A 22,065-nucleotide genomic window follows, 5' to 3' on the forward strand; every position below is an offset into this window, starting at 1 on the left:
TTCCAAAAATTAAAAAAAAAAAAAGAGAGAATACTATATTATGATCTGGTGTAAGGGAAAAGGGAAAGAATACTGAGTGATGAGAACCAATAATGTCTATAACCAGTAACAAACAAAAAGTATTTGTGACCTCACAAAGGGTTGCTTAGAAAATTATAATCTCTAAACTATAGATCAGAATGTAGATCTGATACAACCTAACAGGCATATAAAATAGCATCAGGATATAAGGAGAGTAAGGTTGCAGAGTTAACTGTGAAACTGTCAAGTTCCAAAGATGGTCAGGTACTTCTGGATGCTACATGACTGGGTTGCGTTCTAGTTTTAGAGCTTGATTCTGGATACACTTAGAGTAGCTGGATTGTGTTAGGCTAAAGCAATTTTGTATTCTAGATAGGGAAAGAGATGCATTTGCACATAGTAATCAATAGGGGGAAATGTCCTAGACCGGCCAAATAGCAACCACTAACCCTGCGGTCTTGGGAAACTTAACAACCCACAGGGAATCAGATTCTCAGTTTAATGACAACTTGGCAACATGGAGAGTAGCAAGAGCTAAAGTCGATAGTCTGTAGAGAGAAAGATAATGTACAAGGAAGGTCACACCTATAGTAGTTGCAGAAGCTCAAGTTATGAATGAGAAAAAAAATCTAAGTATTCAGTAACCACGAGGTTAGAGGAAGACAGAGTATGAGGAAACCAAACTGTAGTAGGACCAACATGATGTGCACAAGAAGGAGAGAAGAGCTTAATCACATTAATGATGCCACACTAGAGTCGAATTCCATAAACTTCCTTAAAATGATCCAAATCACCCCATTTCTTGCAATGAAATCTGGATTGCAAGGAAGAGACCCTCAAAAGGAATGCAGCTATTTGGAATTGGTTATATTGAAGTAACAGGGTAGACAGCCAAGCAAAGTACATAATAGTGGTAACATGTAAAGCATCTAATTTAGCTACCGCCTGTGCTCTCGGAAACTTAAAATTGTGAAATATGGAAACAGGTAATCAGTAGCAAAGACCAGAGGTGAAAAAGGTATTCTAAGAAGTTACAAGGGAAAATCAGAGGCATTACTATGAGAAAGCCCACTATGACGAAGCAGAAACTAGGTGAGCAGAAGTTGTAAGAGTATAGTATCATAAAGCAGGTATTGGCAAGCTACAGCCAACAAACCAAATCCAGCCCACTACCTTTTTCTGTAACTAGTTTTGTTGGAACACAGCCATACTCATTCATTTATGTATTGTCTATGACTGCTTTCATGCTACAAGAGCAGAAACCATATGGCCCACAAAACCTAAAATATTTACCATTGGGCTTTTTATAGAAAAAGTTTGCTAACTCCCCTCACAGAAGATAGCATAAGCCAATGGCAGGAAAACTGAAACAGGCTGAGAGAATATTTAAGTCATGTTAAAAGCAGAGCACTGGAGAAAAGATTTTTAAAGTCCTGCTGTTGAGAGCTCCACAAGTACCCTTACTACAACCCCCCAAACCTTGAATGTGCTGAACATTTAGAAAAATTAGTTACATACCACACAACAAAGAGGTTCCCAATGGGAAAGATTTGTATAAAAAAAAAATAAAAAGTATAAAGGAATTATGAACTATAAAAAATATATTTATCTTCCTATTATAAAATGCAAGTGGAGAATAAACCATTAAGAAAAAGATATTTGAGCTACAAATTAATAATTTATAGGCCAAACTGGGGGAAATATCTGCAACATATGATAGACTAAAACTAAGTGTGAAAAATAAACTCAAAAATAAGACCCAAGATTTTTATCTGTTCTATCTTGTTAGGAATCAAAGAAATACAAATTAAAATATCAAAGGCCATTTTTCACCTTTACAATTGGCAAATTCTTCTGAAACCTTAATATAGTGTACTGGTGAAAAAGTTAAAAAAAAAAAAAACGGGCATTCTTATACACTAATAGAAGGACCATATATTTTATCCAACCTCAGGAAATAAACACACATATGTACAAAAATTAATCTATAGAGATATTCACTGTAGCACTATTTACACACAATTAACAGAGCAGTAATTAAAACAAGGTTTCAATATCAGATACAAGTTAAATTTTTACATTTATGCAGTGGTATATTATGTGCCAATTTTTAAAAGATGTTATTAAAGTATATTTAATGGCATGGGATATATTTGAGATTGGTTCAGTTTAAAACAATAGGCAACAAAAGATTTCATTAATGACCCTAACATCAACAATTGAAAAAGACTGCCATCCCCCGCAAAACAACTCACTTTTGAACACAGAAAAAGGCCGGGCGTGGTAGCTTACCCTGTGATCCCAACATTTTGGAAGGCTAAGGTGGGCAAATAGCTTGAGCCCAGGAATTTGAGACCAGCCTAGGCAACATGGAGAAACCCCGTCTCTAAGAAAAATACAAAAATTATCTGGGTGTGGTGGTGCACACCTATAATCCCAGCTACTCAGGAGGCTGAGAGGTAGGAGGATCCCTTGAGCCCGGGAGGTCAAGGCTGCAGTGAGCCATGATAGCACCACCACACTCCAGCCTAGACAACAGAGTGAGACCCTGTCTCAAAAAAAATAAATAAATAAATAAAGGAAAAAATAATAAAGAAAATAGAAAATAAATTAGCAAATATAATTCAAAATTCTTGAAAACTCTGGCCGGGCGTGGTGGCTCATGCCTGTAGTCCCAACACCTTGGGAGGCCGAAGTGGGCAGATCATGAGGTCAGGAGTTCGAGACTAGCCTGGCCAGCATGGTGAAACCCCGTCTCTACTAAAAAAAATACAAAAAATTAGCTGGGCATGGTGATGCACACCTGTAATCCCAGCCACTCGGGAGGCTGAGCTGGAGAATTGCTTGAACCCAGGAGGCAGAGGCTGCAGTGACCTGAGATTGCACTACTACACTCCAGCCTGGGCGACAGAGCGAGACTCCATCTCAAAAAAAAAAAAAGACTCCGTCTCAAAAAAAAAAAAAAAAAAAAAAAGAAAAGTACAAATCTTCTTCCAGAAATGCAAAGTTGGTTTATTATTAGGAAAGCTATTAAACATAACAAATACAACATATGATCAAAGAAGAATATTTACTTTCATATTCAACAATTGCTTACCTGAGATACCTGTTCCTTTGTCCAGATCACCTTTTGAGGTATCAGTGGAAGAATTAATACTTCATAATCCTGAAAGCCAAATTTAGGGTTTGAAATAGCACAGCCCACTATCTTGCCTGTTAAGATAATGATTATATCCAAAATAACCTCTGTATTAGATTCACTTATGAGGTAAGTAGGGTAGAAGACACGCTGGTGAAAAAGGTAAGCACACCAGAACTGATAATGTAAAGTTAAGAACAAATAACACAATATAAAGACAACATCACTTCTAAGCCATACAAAGAAAGACCCATGACAAGGAAGAGATTCCTCTAAGGGATGGTAATAACATGGCCCATGAAGAATATTCATGGTATTTGTATGAATATTCTACAATTCATGCACGTAAGACACAGATCACACATTTGCTGACTCAAATACAGCTGTATCATTTTTATTATATTATACACACTGTGAATCAAATAACTCTGAATGGTTGCTTTATTGTATACATCTTTGTTTGAAAGTCTTTGTGTATGTATACTGTAGAGCAGGGGTCAGCATGCTATGGCCCCTGGGCCAAATCCAATCTACTACCTGTTTTTGTAAATCAAGTTTTATCAGAACATAATCATACTCATTTGTATCCATATTGTCTATGGATGGTTTCATGCTACAACAGCAGAGTCGAATAGAGAGACTAGAGAGACTACCTAGCCCTTTACAGAAAAAGTTTGCCAACCCATGCCATAGAGTGTCCCTTAATGGAACAGCTGGCAAAACCTAGACCTAGCAGAATGAATGAAATGTTCACTCATAGTAATTTACCAAATTAATTAAAGAATATTCGTAATAAACTGAGCTAAGTTGCCAAGTCAGAATACAGTATTATGATCTGGTGTAAGGGAAAGAACACTGAGTGATCAGAACCAATGACGAAGCAGTAACAACAAAAAGTATGTGTGACCTCCCGCCTCAGCCTCCCAAGTAGCTGGGACTACATGGGACTACAGCCATGCACCACCACACCCAGGTAATTTTTATTTTTTGGCAGAGATGAGGTCTCGCTACGTTGCCCAAACTGATCTCAAACTCCTGTGCTCAAGCTCAAGCGATCCTCCCACCTCAGTCTCCCAAAGTGTTGGGATTACAGGCACGAGCCACCACATCCGACCTCCATCTCTACTCTGAGTCTATGTGACTTTATTCATTGTATGAGTCAGGCAGCTACTCTGAATGGAAGGAAAAGAATTATTATTTCGCAGGAAAGAACAAATATGGTTACCCTTATATACAAAGGGTCCAGAGCATAGAGGTATTGAGAGCAGATGAAAAAACAAAGATATTTCAGAGCACAAAAGATAATCGACCAAATGACAGGCCATTGCTGTACATACTTAGCTGTGAGCACCAGAGTAGAGTGAATTAGAGGAAAGTAAAGAAGGGGTACCCATTCAATACTGCTTCTTGAGTCTAGCTAGTTTTAATGGTGCTAATGTACACAGTGAATGCTAATAAACTTGGTTCTGAAATCAGAAATTTCTCTAAATAATCAAAGAAGTACACTAAAATTAATATTTAAAATGAATATTTAGATAATAATAAATTTTAAAACCTGTAGGGAGGGCACAGTGGCTCACGCTTGTAATCCCACCACTTTGGGAGGCCAAGGTGGGCGAATCATGAGGTCAGCAGTTCGAGACCAGCCTGGTGAACATGGTGAAACCCCGTCTCTACTAAAAATACAAAAAATTAGCTGAGTGTAATGGCGGTCGCCTGTAGTCCCAGCTACTCAGGAGGCTGAGGCAGGAGAATCGCTTGAACCCAGGAGGCGGAGGCTGCAGTGAGCCGAGATCACGCCACTGCACTCCAGCTCAGGCAACAGAGTGAGACTCCATCTCAAAAAAAAAAAAAAAAGGTTGTGTAAAGAGAAAAATGGCTGAATAAAATAAGACTAAAAATAGCATATGACTGCGTTCTGGGATTATAAGTAATTTTTATTTCCCTTTTAATACTACCTTTTGGTGGTTTCCAATTTTTAAACTTTTTGTTGTTGTTGTTGTTGATTTTGAAAAGAGTTTCCCTCTGTCACCCAGACTGGAGTGCAATGGCACGATCTCAGCTCACTGCAACCTCCACCTCTCAGGCTCAAGTGATTCTCTCCTGCTTCAGCCTCCTGAGTAGCTGCAATTACAGGCATGAGCTACCCTATTCCACTAATTTTTGTATTTTTAGTAGAGACAGGGTTTCATCATGTTGGCCAGGCTGCTCTCAAACTCCTGACCTCCCGCCTCAGCCTCCCAAAGTGCTAGGATTATAGGCGTGAGCCACGACGCCTGGCCAACAACAAACTCTTTACATGCATAAACATAATAAATATGTTAAAAAAGAGAGGAGAGAAACCTACTGTGTGTACCCCATGCCCTAGATAAATGCCATACAGCTACAACAAAAAGACTTTAAACTGGGGATAACCCAGCTGCCTGGGTTATCAAAAGATTTTAAGTTGGGGAGTGTAACGCAGTCTTGAAGGCTAGCCTACCAAAGAAAAGAGAAAGGGAATTAGAAACAGGACATGCCTATGACAAAGAGGAAGATGGACAAAGTGATCATGGAAGGAGAACAGAAAGAAGAGTAAGAGGAGGGTTCAGATAAAAAAAAATCTTGCTTATTCAACAGGATTAAGAAAGGAGACCAGAGCTGGGCATGGTGGCTTACACCTGTAATCCCAGCACTTTGGGAGGCGAAGGCAGGTGGATTGCTTGAGTCCAGAAGTTTGAGACAGCCTGGGCAACATGGGAAAACCCCGTCTCTACAAAAAATACAAAAAATTAGCTGGGCATGGTGGCGCTTGCTTGTAGTCCCAACTACTCGGGAAGTTGAGGTGAGAGGATCACCTGAGCACGGGAAGTTGAGGCTGCAATGAGCAGTGACCTTATCATTGCACTCCAGCCTGAGTGACTGTCTCACAAAAAAAAAAAAAAAAAAAAAGAGAGACCAAAGATTGTTCCATAAAATGGAATGCTTTCTAGGGACTATATAAGGCACTTGGCTTTGGCCTTCCTCATCTTGGTGAATGTCTCTTTCCAGTTACCAAGACTTCCAGTGCCTAGTTTAGGAATACTTTGCCATGGATCAGGAGAGAAATTAAAACTCCATCATCCTTGGCCTGTCCCGAGAAGAAAACTGACCTTTGTACTCAGAATGGAGGCTCTGGGAGCTTAGGGTGGGGCTGACACACTACGCATAACCATTTTTCACTTTACTTGTGAATCATTTCAACGCTCCACATAGCCCCATAAGAGGCAAGGCTGTTAAAGGGGAGTGCAATCAAGAAGGTCTTCTACTCTTGGAAATTCTCCAAGTGCCATACATTTGGCTGTCTTAAAACAATGAGCCATCCTTGCTTGTACAGGGCCCTTTTATGGCTCATTTCTCTGTAGGAGGCCATTGTGTCTGCCATATTATAAGACTCTGCTATAGAAACAATGGACACGGTGATGCATCCTGTAGTCCTAGCTACTTGGGAGGCTGAGGAGGGAAGATTATTTGAGTCTAGGAGGTTGAGGCTGCAGTGAGCTGTGATCGCACCATTGCACTCCAGCCTGGGAGACAGAGCAAGACCCTGTCTCAAAAACAAGAAACAAAAAAACACAAAAAACCCAACTCCTTCTTCTGAGCAATTTCTCCTTATCTGAGAGCCAGCCACATACCCACTTTCTAAGAACTTTCTTGCTGTCTTAATATTTTCAAGGCAGGTGACAGCTTTATATAGTAAATAGGTCTTCATACTCAGAGACTAGGTCAGGAGCCACCTTTTTTTTTTTTTTGCTTCTTTTAATAGCTAGTGATTTTGAGATGATGGGATTTCTGGGAGGGATTGGGAACCTTTAAGAATTCTGTTAACTTTTAGAACTTTAATACCAGATGGGATCAGATAAATAAATAGTTGTAGATAGAAGAATTCCCAGAGTAGGTATATTAGTGTCAGGTGCAGGATGAACTATGATGCCCTTCTAGTAACAGGACATCTGGATGCGATCATTTCTTTTTTTTTGAGACGTAGTCTCACTGTCACCAGGCTGGAGTGCAGTGGCGTGATCTCAGCTCACTACAAACTCCATCTCCCAGGTTCACGTGATTCTCCTGCCTCAGCCTCCCATAGCTGGAACTACAGGCGCCTGCTACCACGCCCGGCTAATTTTTGTATTTTTAGTACAGACGGAGTTTCACCATGTTGGCCAGGATGATCTCAATCTCTTGACCTCGTGATCCACCCGCCTCGGCCTCCCCAAGTGCTGGGATTACAGGCATGAGCACCACCTTCCCAGCTAATTTTTTATCTTTTTGTAGAGACAGGGTCTTGCTACGTTACCCAGGCTGGTCTCAAACTCCTGGGCTCACACAATCCTCCTACCTCAGCCTCCCAAAGTGCTGGGATAATACAGGAGCCACCACACCTGCCCAGAGAAGAAGGGTTTTAAGCCAGAAGAGTATTACCAATCCACTTCTAAGTTGTTAAGTGGGATTATAGAAGGGATGATCATTGCTATGTACATCAACCATGATATGTCAGGACAGAGTGAAGAAGGATATGTAGGGATAGGTGATCAGAACTGGTTTCTGATTCCTGATTCCAGTGAGCATTTCACTTTGTACCCATCAATTAAGTGTTTCCTAAAGAATTCAAGGACTTTTTTCCCCAGCTCAGGTATTACACTTTGCTATTCTATGCTTACTAAAGGCCAAATTACGAGATTTAAAAAGGAAAAAAAAAAAACCTTCAAGACCACTTAAATAGAAAATGCAAGGGGCGGGCATGAGGGCTCATGCCTATAATCCTAACACTTTGGGAGGCGGAAATGGAAGAACTGCTTGAGCCCAAGAGTTCAAGACCAGCCTGGGCAACATAGTGAGTGAGACGCTCTTTAAAAAAGAAAAAAAAAAAGAGAGAGAGAGAGAAAGAAAGAAAGAAAAGAAAATGCAATCATGAATTATGTTCTTAAGTCCCAGTTCTGCCACTGATTACAATGTGACCTAAAGTTACTTAAGCTTTCCAAGACTCATCTTTGAGATGGAGGTAGTAATAACACAAAACTAACTCTTTCAGTTTGTTGTAAAAATTCAATGAGACAGGGTACATAAAGCACACAGTCGGTACTCAATGAATGGCATCAAATTATTAAAAAGCTAAATGTCATGTATTTCCTCAATAGAGAACTACAGAAAATTAATCTTCTAAGGGGGCTTATTCCCCAGAAAGGTCAAGACATCTGCAGAAATATGCAAAAAAGCCAGAGAGGGGAAGTATACTAAAATAAGGATGAAGTCTTAATTAGAAAACATAAGTTGTAACTTTTTGGATACTCATGAATGGCTCAAGTTTAAAAGTTACCCCTGAAAAGAAGGAAAAAATGGGGGAACCATACATATAGGATAAATGAGTTGACTACAATGAGGCATATAAAACATAGTTCCTTCCGCATATGTAGCCCAATTTGTGAATGTGCTTTCTGAGTGAGCTTAATTTGAGTGGGAAGAAATTCAGAAGCAAGCTGATTACTATGAGACTCCATACATTCTAGGATCAACTGTAAATGCAAGTCCCATTGAAAGGAAAATGGGGAGAGGAGGATTTGTGGATATAGTACATTTATTTAACCTATGCCAGGAATTGGCAAACTGTCTGTGAAGGGCCAGACATAATATTTCAAACTCTATGGTCCATATGGTTTCTCTCCCAACTACTCAACTCTGCTGTAGCATGAAAGCCGCCATCGACAATAATGAATGAACACAACTGTGTTTCAACAAAACATTTACAAAAGCAGGAGCTTATGTCACCTATATTTCAGTTCTTCTGATCTTCTGCAGGAGTGATCCCAGACTGGGTAAGCATATAATCTACAGGAATTGTTTTAAGAAGGATATATTATAGAATAAGTTGCAGGCTTTGAAAGTGCTGGCCTGTCACTTATGCTCTGGAAATGGCATCTCTAAGAGCCTCCCTGACAAGAATCAGGGCAAAGTAAGCCTCTCTTTCCCTACTTACCTTAATCACTATGTTACCTTAACCACTGAGAGGACCCTCCTTCTTTTGCTGCATGATCACTCACATGGATGATCTGGTGGACTCTAAAATACTTTTCAAATATCCTTCACAATCCAGCCTAGTGAGAAGTTACAAAAAGAGAAAAGACTGTTTGCATCATCTATGACCTTCCTGACACTCAGCTTGGTCAGCCTCCATTGCATTGAGCAACTGTGGCAAGTATTAAAAGGGAGAATGGGAAAAAGGGACAAAAACACAAGATGTTGCTTCGTTTAACCTAACCATTCTTAAGTGCAATTTTTTACATTATAATGGGAAAAAACAATTGATATAACACGATACATTATACATTTACTGGTTACTTATCCCTTTGTCTAACTTCACAAGAATGAAAGTTCCATGGCAAGACTTTGTTAATATCTGCAACAGTCTCTGGCACTTAGTAAGTACTTAATAAAGCCAGAAAGCTAGAAAGGGCCAGATCATGACCAGTTTCCCTTCTCTTTTCTACCACCAACTGGGGAACCCCACCAAAGCCACTGACAACTTACCAAGGCTTCCCAACTGCCTCACAAGGACATCCATGGCAACCATAATTCATCCTCGCCCTCTGATGAACTTGCTGGGCAGGAAGCATCAGTATGAGTAACAGGCAGATCTTAATGTTGCTCTTGACCAATGACAAGTTTTCTGGCCATCCAGGAATCTGCATGTTTAACAAGCACCCCAAGTGATTTTATACATAATAAAACTTCACACTATGGAAATTTCCAACATCAGAGGAGTAAAATCTCAGGAGCTATTACAGAAATCTTTTAGTGTGAAATGAGTCCAAGGTGTGTGGATCACTTGAGCCCAGGAGCTCAAGACCAGCCTGGGCAACATAGTGAGACCCCCATCTCTAATTAAAAGAAAAAGAAAAAGAAAAAGAAAAAAAAATCTTTTACTGTGAAATAAACACATTTCTGTCTCACATGGCTTCCTTGGATTTGATAGAACCTAGATGAAGCACTGAGTAGAAGACACAGTACTGGCTTGGACTCAAATCCATTTTCTATGCCAACTAGCTATAATCTTGGGCAATTTGTGCCATCTACTGTGGCCTCATATAATCTTGGGCAATTTCTAATTCCCCCATCTATAAAAATGGGAAAACAGGGAAGAGGTTAGACTCTTTATTCTGTAGTACAGCCTGAATATTTTAAGACTTTTTTTTCATATCATAATGTGAAAATATCCAGTAATTGCTTAGTGCCTATTAAGCACTCTTACCCTACCCCATCCCACTAACTGGGCAAGCCCACCAAAGCCACTGGCCACTTACCAAGACTTCACAATGGTTTGATAACTAGGTGCAGGATGCTGATTTGAGCCTCTCCCAATTCTCTAATAACCTCACTGGAGGTTAACCAGGCAGGGCTCAATATACCTCTTCAACAGTAGCATAGTTTCTGATTGTGTGTGGCATCACCTATAGGACAGGGAGAAGAAAGAAACAAACGTAAGATGGAACAGTCAAGGTCTGAAATCCAGCTTTAATTTTATTTTTACACCTTAGTCAAGTTATCCAGCCAGCCACACCATGGATCTCAGATTTTACTCTTGCTAAAGATTCACACTTAGCATCACAATTATATTATCTGGCAAAGGCAGTTGCAAGGTCTACAATTATTAGTAGGGATTCCTGCCCTTATTTTAAACGAGAACCTGGGTACAGAGGTACCAGTGACTACACCAAAGTGTTAGTACCCAGATGTGAACTCTAATGCTTATCTTCATAGTTTCCTTCAAGTTCTTCCCCTCTTTAGACTTCAATGTCACTGTGAATAAGTGGGCAAACTTGACCCCTTAGTGGCCCTTCTGTGTCTGGCAGTTAATGAACCTACATTCTTTAGTCCTGATCAAAACAGCCTGCAAAAGGTGAATGAAACCTTCATCTAGTCATCAGATGGCATCTGGTTTTCACACTGATAGGAAAAGGTTACAAAACTCTGGGCTCTTGGACCAAGACCCTATCATTTACAATCTCAACTCCCACCACGACTCACCTTACCTTAAGTGAAAAGGAATTGAACATTATCTGCTCCCTCACCCAGCTGTCTGGGTTATCAATGGGACCACAAAAAGCTAGGCAGACCAGTGGCCATGCCCCTAACTCCAAGAATCAACCACTGGAGTAACAGGCTCTGAGTCATGAGACACAAGCCAAAGACCATCAAGGAGTCCTTTCTTTCTTTCTTTTTTTGAGACAGTGTCTTGCTCTGTCGCCCAGGCTAGAGTGCAGTGGTGTGAGAGTAGCTGGGATTACAGGTGCCCACCCCCGTGCCTGGCTAATTTTTGTATTTTTAGCAGATGGGGTTTCACCATCTTGGCCAGGCTGGTCTCAAACTCCTGACCTCAGGTGATCCACCCACCTCAGCCTCCCAAAGTGCTGGGATTACAGGCGTGAGCCACCCTGCCCGGCCAAAGGGTCCTTTCTTTCTAAGGAAGCAGCCTATTGCCTGTAAGTTTCTCAGTCCCTAGCTGCTTGGCATGAAAACCCACCCAGAAATCTGGCAATTCAGCAACGGCCCAAAGCCCAGGTTACTGTTATCATTATATGCTGGCAGCACAAGCTAATACTGCTAAGTGTCATGTTACTCAGTGAGATGCGGGCAACCCTCAACTCAAACCCCTGGAAGACCCAAGGAGCAGTTACCCAGGACTCATTTTTAACTGTTTTACCTACCACCAGCAAGAAAGTATCTGTCCTCTAATCTACTAGTGACCATGAGACCCAGGCAGAAAGTTCTCCCACCATAGATAGGGAAGATTGGTGCTGCCTAGCTGAGAGGAGAGGGGAAGCAGGAGCCTTGATAGGTTTGAGCCATCTCTTTATTGGAGCAACTAAGGCCACCATTTACTAGAGCAAGACTTGCATATTCATAAGCAGCTGCTGCCACTAGCAATTATTGTAGCTTTAAAGCCCAGAGGGACAAGGGTAGAAAAGGAATGTGTAGAGGGCCTAATTGTGAAATAAATAAGTGTAAACACTGATCCAGAAAGTGCTTGCACTAAGGAGCCAGGAATAGAGGGGTAGGTGGTAGTTAGTGCCTTCCTCTGAAGACAGTGATCTTATTTCCACCATTCCCTTCCCCCACCCCACCCAGCTCTTTTCCAAACTAAATTTCTCCAGTTTCCAGAACCCCTCACCACCCCCATTTATTCCACTTCTGTTCAGGTCAACAATTTCAAAATGGAAATAGTTTCAATGTGTCTCTAACTTTGATAGTCATAGATGAACACTGCAAAAAAAAAAAAATTCCAGAACTATATTAGGCAAAGAATGTAAAAATAAGCCAGAGGCCAGGCGCGGTGGCTCAGGCCTGTAATCCCAGCACTTTGGGAGGCTGAAGTGGGTGGATCACAAGGTCAGGAGATCGAGACCATCCTGGCCAACATGGTGAAACCCCGTCTCTAATAAAAATACAAAAATTAGCTGGGCATGGTGGCACATGCCTGTAATCCCACTCGGGAGGCTGAGGCAAGAGAATTGCTTGAACCACGGAGTCGGAGGTTGCAGTGAGCCGAGATCACGCCACTGCACTCCAGCCTGGCGACAGAGCAAGACTCCGTCTCAAAAAAAAAATCAGCCAGAATCCCAGAAAAGTTTAACACTTGGGGTATGTTCATCCAACAACTTTCATGTACATGTACAAACATGAATTCTTATTTTACAATGATTAGATGAAACTATACTATTGCTCTTTAGCCCTTTTTCAATTAATATACTGTATACATCTTTCCAAGTCAAATATTTATCTTCAAGACTATTTTTATTTTTAATGGCTATGTTGTCCCATTACATGAATACACCAAAATGTATTTAACCAAGTTCCTATTCATGGCTAGGTAAGTTTTTCCATTATTTACTGTTATGAACACCACGAATATGCCCATATCTAAATCTTTTTTTTAATAATGTTAAACATATATTTGGGGGTATATCTCTATAAATGAATACAAACCTTACAGTGTAAGAGATTTGCAAAGATCAGTAAAACACGTCTCTACCCTTGAGTTTAAATCAAAGGAGACAGACACAAACAGGTAACATTTACCATTATCATGTCCATGGATAAAGATAAACAAAATTTCATGGTGCTTCCTAATCGAAACTGCAGCTGTTGCTAACAGAAAAGGCTCAAAGAATACTATTAGACAGTAGCCCAAATTAAAATTCCATTTGCTAGAATTCCAAAGAGTTATTCTAATGCTAAATATTGCCTCACTGGCATTTCAATATGACATTGTTGTTTCTCCTTTAGCAAGCCTTAAAGGAGAGAACCAAGCAGAAGCTGCTCAGAAAACCATCTACCCTAAAGGCAGAGAAGTGAGTAAGGTGCAGGGCAGTATATGACACTGGACCTGGACTTCCATCTTTCCTTCCCCCTACTATTTCCAGTAAACAACAGTGAGCTATAGCCATTTCCTTTCAGAAACAATGTAGATTCTCTCCCTGTGACTCTCATTCCTGCACAGATCTGCTTACACATAGTTGGGCTGTGCTGGTATTCATGCTGACTTAGAAAACGCAAATAAGAATGAAAAGAAACTTTTTCAGCACCATGATGGGTCAGATACAGATGATATTAACATGGAAGACAGACAGATTTTTAAAACCTATTCAACAAAGATGAGTTAATGTGATAACACAAACAGTCCTGAATCTTATAGTAACATTTCAGTCACAGGCGCATATACAATGGTGGTCCCATAAGATAATAACACCATGTTTTTACTGTACCTTTTCTATGTTAGATATGTTTGGATATACAAATACTTACCACTGTGTTCCAAATGCCTACAGTATTCAATACAGCAACATGCTGTACAGGTTTGTAGCCTAGGAGGAATCGGCTGTACCATATAGCCTAGGTCTGTAGTAAGCTATACCATCTAGGTTTGTGTAAGTACACTCCGCTATGATGTTCACACAACAACAAAATGACTTAATGATCCATTACTCAAAACATATCTTGTCTTTAAGCAACACATGACTGTATAGTTAAATGTTAATTATAAAATCTAGGTGTTGCGTACATGGCTTTTCACTGCACAATTCTTTCAACTTTTCTGTATGTATGTTTGACAACTTTTACAATAAAATTTTGGGAAAAATCCAGCAAGCAACTTTAAAAATATGGCTGTAAGACCTTTCCTTCTATTACATTTTATTCCTAGGATGATCCTATCCAACGAGATGAGCCTATTCAGTGTTTCCTCCATTTTGTTTTAGATTTAGCTTTCTCAAATATGACTTTGAGCTCTCCGACTTTTTAATGAAGTGAAATGAATCAAAATGTATTCATAGGCAGGTTACCAAGATAGTACATGTAAAGTTGGGGAGGCACAAGGGGAGGGCTCTAAGCTCTTGGAAGTCTAGGCTCACTACCTGTATACGTCTAAATAAATATTTCAGACACCCCACTTCTTCGTTTAAAAATTAGTGTTAGGGACCCTCTAAACATTTGCCTCAGCTTACCTTTCTGCCTTATCTCACATTAAGTGGTTATTTCCCATATTCTCATTGCAAAGAACTGTGTAGGAAGGAGGGGGGCAAGGACGAAGGCACCAAAGCATGCTATGTCCATGTGCTTCAAGTTTGAATATAATAAAAGGTACTTCTAGAGTAGACGTTCAAAGCTTGATGTTGAAGGGCAGGGTATAACTAACTGACTGCAGGACCCTGGGGGAGGTCTTATAATCTTCTACATTAAAACATGTCTTAGCTGGCTTATCTGTAAAAGAGGAAAAAGACTTGTCACAAGCAATGACAAATGAAGTAAATAAATATGAATTTCTGGTCTGGTGAATGGAATGAGGAATGAAACCATCACTGTCGAGTGATGATCCAGAGTAGGCACAGATCTTTTTCTACAAAGGCTTTGTGGGCCACAATGTCTCCAATATATTTAATGGCAAAAACAGCAACTACTTTTGCACCAACCTAATAGCTACTTAACTGTGCCACTGGGCCACAAAAGCGGCCCCAGGTAAAACATCGATAAATGAACATGGCTGTGTTCCATTATAGAACGGTATTTGCAAAAACAGGTAGCCCATGGGCAATAAAGTTTGCCCACCCTTGGTTTCGAATATGGAGTCTGGTTGGGTGCAGTGGCTCACACCTGTAATCCCAGCACTCTGGGAGGCTGTGGAAGGTAGATTGCTTGAGTCCAGGAGTTCAAGAACAGCCTGGGCGCCATAACGAGACCCCTTCTCTACGAAAAATATAAACATTAGCCGGGGTGGTGGCACACACCTATAGTCCTAACTCAGAATGCTGGGGTGGAAGGATCACCTGAGCCTAGGAGTTCAAGGCTGCAGTGACCCGTGATTGCACCATTGCACTCCACCTGGGCAACAGAGTGAGAACCTGTCTCTTAAAAAAAAAAAAAAAAAAGAAAAAAAGAAAGAAAGAAAAATGCAAAGTCCTATCTAAGAATACTATTTGGATGATTAACTGGGCCCTGAGGATGAGGCCCCAATCTAACAGTTATCACTCAAGTTCCACCAAGAAAGCAGGTGTCAGCAATAGCAACAGTTGCAACATCTGTAAATATCAAGGACTGAAATCCAAACACAAAAATGGCATTGTCTCATGAGAAACTCTTAGGAAGATATATACAGAAATATCAAGTTTCTGACCACAAGCTTTTTGAAGAAACAGCTGACAATCCAGAGCCTGTGGAGCTCACTTTAGCAGGCACACAATAAATGTTTGCTGATGAGTCATTCATTTATTCATCTAATAAACATTTACTGAGGCCTACTAATGTGCCAGGCTGGGCTCTGGAGATGAAGACACCTTCCTTGCCCTCAAGGAGCTCACAGTCTAACTGATAACAGGAAGAGAGACAGGCATATACACAGACAATTACAATACAATCTGATAAGTGCTATAACACTTATCAGGTTGTATTATAATGGCCGATGTAAAATTTCTTCCCAGGGGGTGGTGCTCCAGGCTGCTGCTGGCTGTAACATCAAGAGAGGGGAGGAACAAATTATAGAAATCAAAGGTTAAATGCTTTTCGGTTATTTCAAATATTCAGGCTTTCCCTAACCCATGGCCATAGACGGAATTGGGAACTAGACACTGGCATGATGTTAAAATGGGATTTCCGTGCACAGACTTCCAATAAAGGAACTTCTCAACCCCCTCTTCTAAAACATGAGCTTTTTTTTTTTCCTTTTTGCTTATACTCCTCTTAATCTCCCCACCCTACTACCCACATAAGCCTGGTTTAATATCTACAGCTAGCAAAATGCTGAAAAATGGGAGCTTACAACTAACTGGATTAACCCAGTGTAACTGGATAGCAAAAAGCAACAAGTAACAGCTCATTTGGCACTTCTAAATCCAGTAATTCTCATCCTTCACTGAAAAAAAAAAAGTTAGAGTGTTATTAAATACAAAATAGATAATATACAGATCAGAGTAGGAATAAGTTAGAAAAGTTTATTTAATAAACATAATTAAACAGACTCTCTAAACTAGAAATAACATTCAGTTTCAGGAAACCAGAATTAGACCCCTCGAAGACCTTTGGGAATATCTAATTCACCTATGTATTATAAACAAGAAAAATGAAACAGAGAGGTAACACACTCTGCCCACTCCCTTTTCAAAATCATGTGAGTGATAGTAACAGACTCCTTGAGGAAAGATTACCACTGTAATAGTTATTTGGTTCAGATGGTTTTATACAAAGATAGGATGGCATTTTTCCGTGCCTCATACCTTTCTTAATAATACCTAGGTTTTTAATGGCTTTTTTGTCTCTGACCAGCAAATAGGGCTGATAACATCAGCAAGTTGTTGACAGTTATACTGAGATCACTGTTTTGGGACCCAATGTCTCTATGAGGCTGTTATTTAATAAGCTTAACATACTATTTTCCCCTAAAGTTATTACACTGCTCTTGCCTATACACTGTTCCTTTCTGCCAATTAGCCCACTCCTGGTACCTTCTCACATGCTAGGGTGTTCCTATTAGCATTTCACATCCCCAAAGCATTTAACAGTATGTATTGCCCATATCCTCCCTCAGACCACTCAGAAATATTTAAAATAAGACCAGTCTCTGAATGGATGGGGGAGAAGGGACCACTGTTTTGTTTCTTGTCTAAATTAGTTTCTCATTAGGGACAAAATGTTACCCTGTCTTCTCCCCATGCCCACAGCCAGGAAGCACCACTGTTGTACAGTACTCAAAAAGTGCTTTCCTTTTAGATAAAAAGAAATGGATTTCTGTTTAAAGGTCAGACAAGGCCGGGCAAGGTGGCTTATGCCTGTAATCCCAGCACTTTGGGAGGCCGAGGCAGAAGGATCACTTGAGCCTAGGAGTTCGAGACCAGCCTGGGCAAGACCTCCACTCTAAAAAATAAAAACAAAAATAAGATAGAGGTCAGACAAAGGTTATCTCGAAATGGCTACCAAGAACCAGACATGTATCCACACAGCAGTTATATTTGGAATTGCTAACATTCTTCAGACTCAATGGCAACAAATACTACTGGGAGCATATCTGGAACAAACGAAATTTGCAACTTACAAATAACATTCAGGCACAAATCGAATTCACAGAAGGAAATAAGAGCTAGTAATTAAGATCTAAAAGTCCAGCCTCACTAATAATCACAGAACTGTATCACAAAACAAAGATATCGGCCAGGTATGGTGGCTCACCCCTGTAATCCCAGCATTTTGGGAAGCCAGGGTAGGAAAATCACTTGAGCCCAGGAGTTCAAGACAAGCCTGAGCAACATGGCAAAACTCCATCTCTACAAAAAATTTTAAAAATTAGCTGGACATGGTGGCACACACCTGTACTCCCGCTACTCAGGAGGCTGAGGTGGGAGGATCTCTGGAGCCCTGGAAGTCAAGGCTTCAGTGAGCCATGATCACTCCACTGTACTCCAGCCTGGGCGACAGGGGGAGAGCCTGTCTCAAAAAAAAACAAAAACAAAAAAAACCCACAGAGATATCATTCATTCATTTACATATGGAGTCGGCAAAAAAAAAAAAAAAAAAGCAAAAACATTTTTTATAAGTACCTAAATGACTGGGTACAAAAACTGACATTAATTTTTTGAAAAGTAAATATGCCAATTCTTTATAATGTTCAAATCTTTTGATAAATAACTAATTCTAGAAGTCTCTTCAATAAACAACCCAAAATAAATAATAAAAACCAAATGAAAAGATATTCATTACATAATTTAAAATACTGAAAATCTGTAAAATACTTCCATACAACAGAACATCATGAAACAATGACAATTACAAAGAATGTTTAACATGGACATACGCATGTTACAATGTTAAAAACAAAACAATATAAAATAGTACACATACATTATCAACTGCATAGAAAAATGCAGAGAATGAAGTGAATAAATGTATTAACGATAGTTATCTCTGGGTGGTAAAATCATGGATGTTTTTTCTCCCATGCTTGATAGTTACCCTCAGGCAAAGTTACAATATTTACCAAATTTCTAGACTGAGGGAGCTATTCAAATTTAAACAATAGAATAAAAATCACAAAATAGAAGATAAATTTGTCAAATAATTTCAAATCTCTACTAACCAAAAATTCAAAGACAAAAATTAAGAGGCAAACAATAACATGGAATAGGTATCTATAACATTACAAAAGTCTGAGTACTAATCTTTATTTACAGAACACACCCAGATAATAATAAACAGTAAACTAAAACTTCAATGCATAAATCAACATATGAACTATCATTACATGAAAGAAAACTGCTGAGCTATATATATGGAGGAAGAAAATCCAAACTAATAAGCAAATGAAAAATTAATACTGGTTTTTATCCATTAAAAATTAAAAAACAACAACATTCAGCGCTTGTATGAGTAAAAATTGATACAACCTTTTTAGGAAGAAATTTGGCAATAGATACTGAGAGTTTAAAATGTTCATACCCTTTGATGTACTAACTCCACTTCCACGAATGTATCCTAAGCAAATAATAAAAATAAAACAAATGTATTTTCAGTCTTTTATTACAAGAAAAAAGACAATAACCTTTCCATCACTATTGTATATTTAGATCAACACGAAATACTAATAACGGGTTAAAAAAAAAAACTACTGCAGCAAATGACTGGTTAGATGTCTCAAAGCATTAGATCAGACAGAAAATCAGGCAAAACAAGAAGGGTGTGTCCAGCCTGCCGCAGTCGGCCATTTTAGACCCTCTGCAGAACAAAAAGCACAGAAGACAAGGGTAATTAAGGATAGCCACCCCACTAGGCACCAAATCAACAATTCTTTACCTTTTGTCTCCTAGGTATGTAACCCTGTAGTATGCACAGTCAGAAACAGAAAACAGGTCTTCTTTCTCAAATGGTTTTGGTTAGTTACAAACAAATTTTGAAATCATAAAGGACGGTTCCTTTAAATTCGCCTCCTCTTTTTAGGGAATAAAGCATAATGCTTAAGAGCACAGGATTCTGGAGCCATCCCACCTGGATAAAAACCCAGTCTCAGCCATTCAACTGGCTGTAAAGCCTTGAACAAATTAGTCTCGTGTCCCTCAAATTTCTCATTTGTAAAAACTTAATAACAGTACTGCTGTTTCCTAAGATTGTCGAGAGTACCAAATGAGTTACACGGCCTATGTAAAAGCACGCAGACCAGAACCTCCAACGTAGTAAGTGCTATTGACGTTTAATCATTATTACAGATAGAGAAATAGGCCGTGGTGGCTCACGCTTGTAATCCCAGCACTGTGGGAGGCCAAGGCGGGCGGATCACTTGCGGCCGGGACTTCGAGACCAGCCTGGCCAACATGGCAAAACCCCGTCTCTACTAAAAATACAAAAATTAGCCGGGCGTGGTGGCGCGCACCTGTAACCCCAGCTACTACTTGGGAGGCTGAGGCATCAGAATCGCTTGAACCCGGGAGGCGGAGGTTGTAGTGAGCTGAGATCGCGTCACCGAACTCCGGCCTGGGCGACGGAGCAAGACTCTGTCTAAAAGTAAATAAATAAATGAGCGAGAGAGAGAAATAGGCCCAGAGAAGGAAAAGGACCACCATGAAATCATAGCTAGGATTATTGGGAAAAGATGTTTTTTTCACTTTTTAATCCTGTGCCCCTTCTAACTATGTCTGTATCTAAATGCTAACTTACTAGTTTTAGCGATTAACAGCAAGTCTTCAGAGGGTCATGACAGTACATCTGCCTTTAAAATAGAAACTCTTATCTTCCCCCTTGACAAAACCGTGCTGAAAGTTCTACAGAAGAAAAAATAAAGGAAAGGGTGAAAGCCCAGGTTACCTTCATACCACCACTGCCATTAACTACTTTTCAATCTTTCTCCACGACAGTATGAGTCCCAGGCAGCCATAGGTCCAAATTCCAGGTTTACGGCAAAGAGTAACAAGCATTTGGAAACACATCCAAATCCTAACGCCTATGTTCTCAAGGGAGAAAATCAAGGGCTTTCGGCCAACATTAACATTAGATTCTCACACTACAACCACAGTGTTTTGCTACTCTGATGGGATGACCGTATTCAGAGCCAAGTACAGCGACCCAAGATCGGAAAGCCAGAGAGAGCCCTCCGAATGCGTACTGCCCAAATGTGGCCTGTCTCCAAGTGCTCCCTTTTTACGCATTTCCTACGCACCGCCAGCTGCCGCAACCTTTTGCAGAGTCATCATCGCCTTCTCATTTTTGTACCCACTTACCGATAGGCCAGTGAGAGGCTAAGATTCTGGGTTAATTTCTAGTGGATCTGGCCACAGCATAGGAGAACTCCAACTCAGGTTGATTCCTTCACTCAGCTAAAAAGGTGGTTCTCTGCAAGGCCTGCTAGCCCAAGATGGCCAAGCAAAGACAGCTTACCTCCCCCCTCGCCATTTTGCAACCTTAATTACCCGAACGCTAAGCGCCTCCCCTCCCCGGCACTCCGCCTGAAATACGCATGCGCACCGCTTCCTCCTTACCGTTCTCCCCAACTATCGAGATGTTGTCTCAAATACGCATGAGCGCCACCTCTACCTCCCAAATGCTGGTACCAACTCCCAGCAACTTTCCGTTCGTAAATATGCCTGCGAGTCCTTCCCTTCCAGACCTTCCAACCCTCCAACCCCGACTCCATTCAAGCCTTGCGCATGCGTGCCTCCCTCTCCCCCCCAACACACACTGGAGCCCCTCCCCTTAACTCAGATCTTCTCAAATACTGTAAGCTTGAGCACCGCCCCTCGGCGCCGCGCCTCCTCATCCAGCCTCTCAAATACCCTGCGCACCGCGCTAGTCCTCTCTCTTCTTGCTCCCATTTGTATACAGTATGCATGCCTGATGCTATCTGGACGTGTTTCTCGCCACAATTCTGCCCCAGTGCCCAAGGAGAGCCATTACCAGCCTTCCCTAATGCAGGTAGATGCGATAAACTAGGGAAGTTGAATCGGGGAAAGAAGGCGTTGCAGGTGATCAGAGTAAATCCCAGATCTAGATGGAATCGGTCCCAACTCCAAGGGAGGGGGCTAGAGTACCCCAGGATTCACATAAGACCGGTCAACCTGAACTAAAGGCAAGGAAAACTCTCACAAACCATCGGATGAACATAATCCTAAGGCCTCGCCCTTTAAATACATCTGCTACAAATGACGAACCACAAATGTTTTAAACAGGGAACATTATGGAAAACACCGATGCTCAGGTGCCTTGACTCTAGTTAGAGGAAAGGAATCCGCATTCCTTTCACAATGGGAAGCAAATGCTCAACATCCTTTTGGAAAACTGGGGCCTGTAACGTATTCCATTTTTTCCTCCCATGAACTGGAAAAATGCACAAATTAAGGATCTTCCTGGCCCAAGTTCCCTCCACC

At 40.6% G+C, this 22,065-nt stretch overlaps 1 long non-coding RNA gene across 1 annotated transcript in view; it reads right to left on the reverse strand.

Annotated features, from left to right (window-relative positions):
- Window positions 1–21,160, reverse strand: part of LOC129475212 (uncharacterized) — a 46,114-nt gene extending 24,954 nt beyond the window's left edge. The window contains exons 1-5 of the long non-coding RNA XR_010119639.1: window positions 20,923–21,160; window positions 10,477–10,623; window positions 9,704–9,858; window positions 9,153–9,270; window positions 3,119–3,187 (exon numbers count right to left, since the gene is read on the reverse strand). This is a non-coding gene — a long non-coding RNA (uncharacterized lncRNA). The remainder of the gene's footprint in view (window positions 1–3,118; window positions 3,188–9,152; window positions 9,271–9,703; window positions 9,859–10,476; window positions 10,624–20,922) is intronic.
- Window positions 21,161–22,065: the final 905 nt, after the last annotated feature.

This window comes from Symphalangus syndactylus, chromosome X (genome assembly GCF_028878055.3).
Source record: "Symphalangus syndactylus isolate Jambi chromosome X, NHGRI_mSymSyn1-v2.1_pri, whole genome shotgun sequence".
In the NCBI taxonomy this organism is placed as follows: domain Eukaryota; kingdom Metazoa; phylum Chordata; class Mammalia; order Primates; family Hylobatidae; genus Symphalangus; species Symphalangus syndactylus.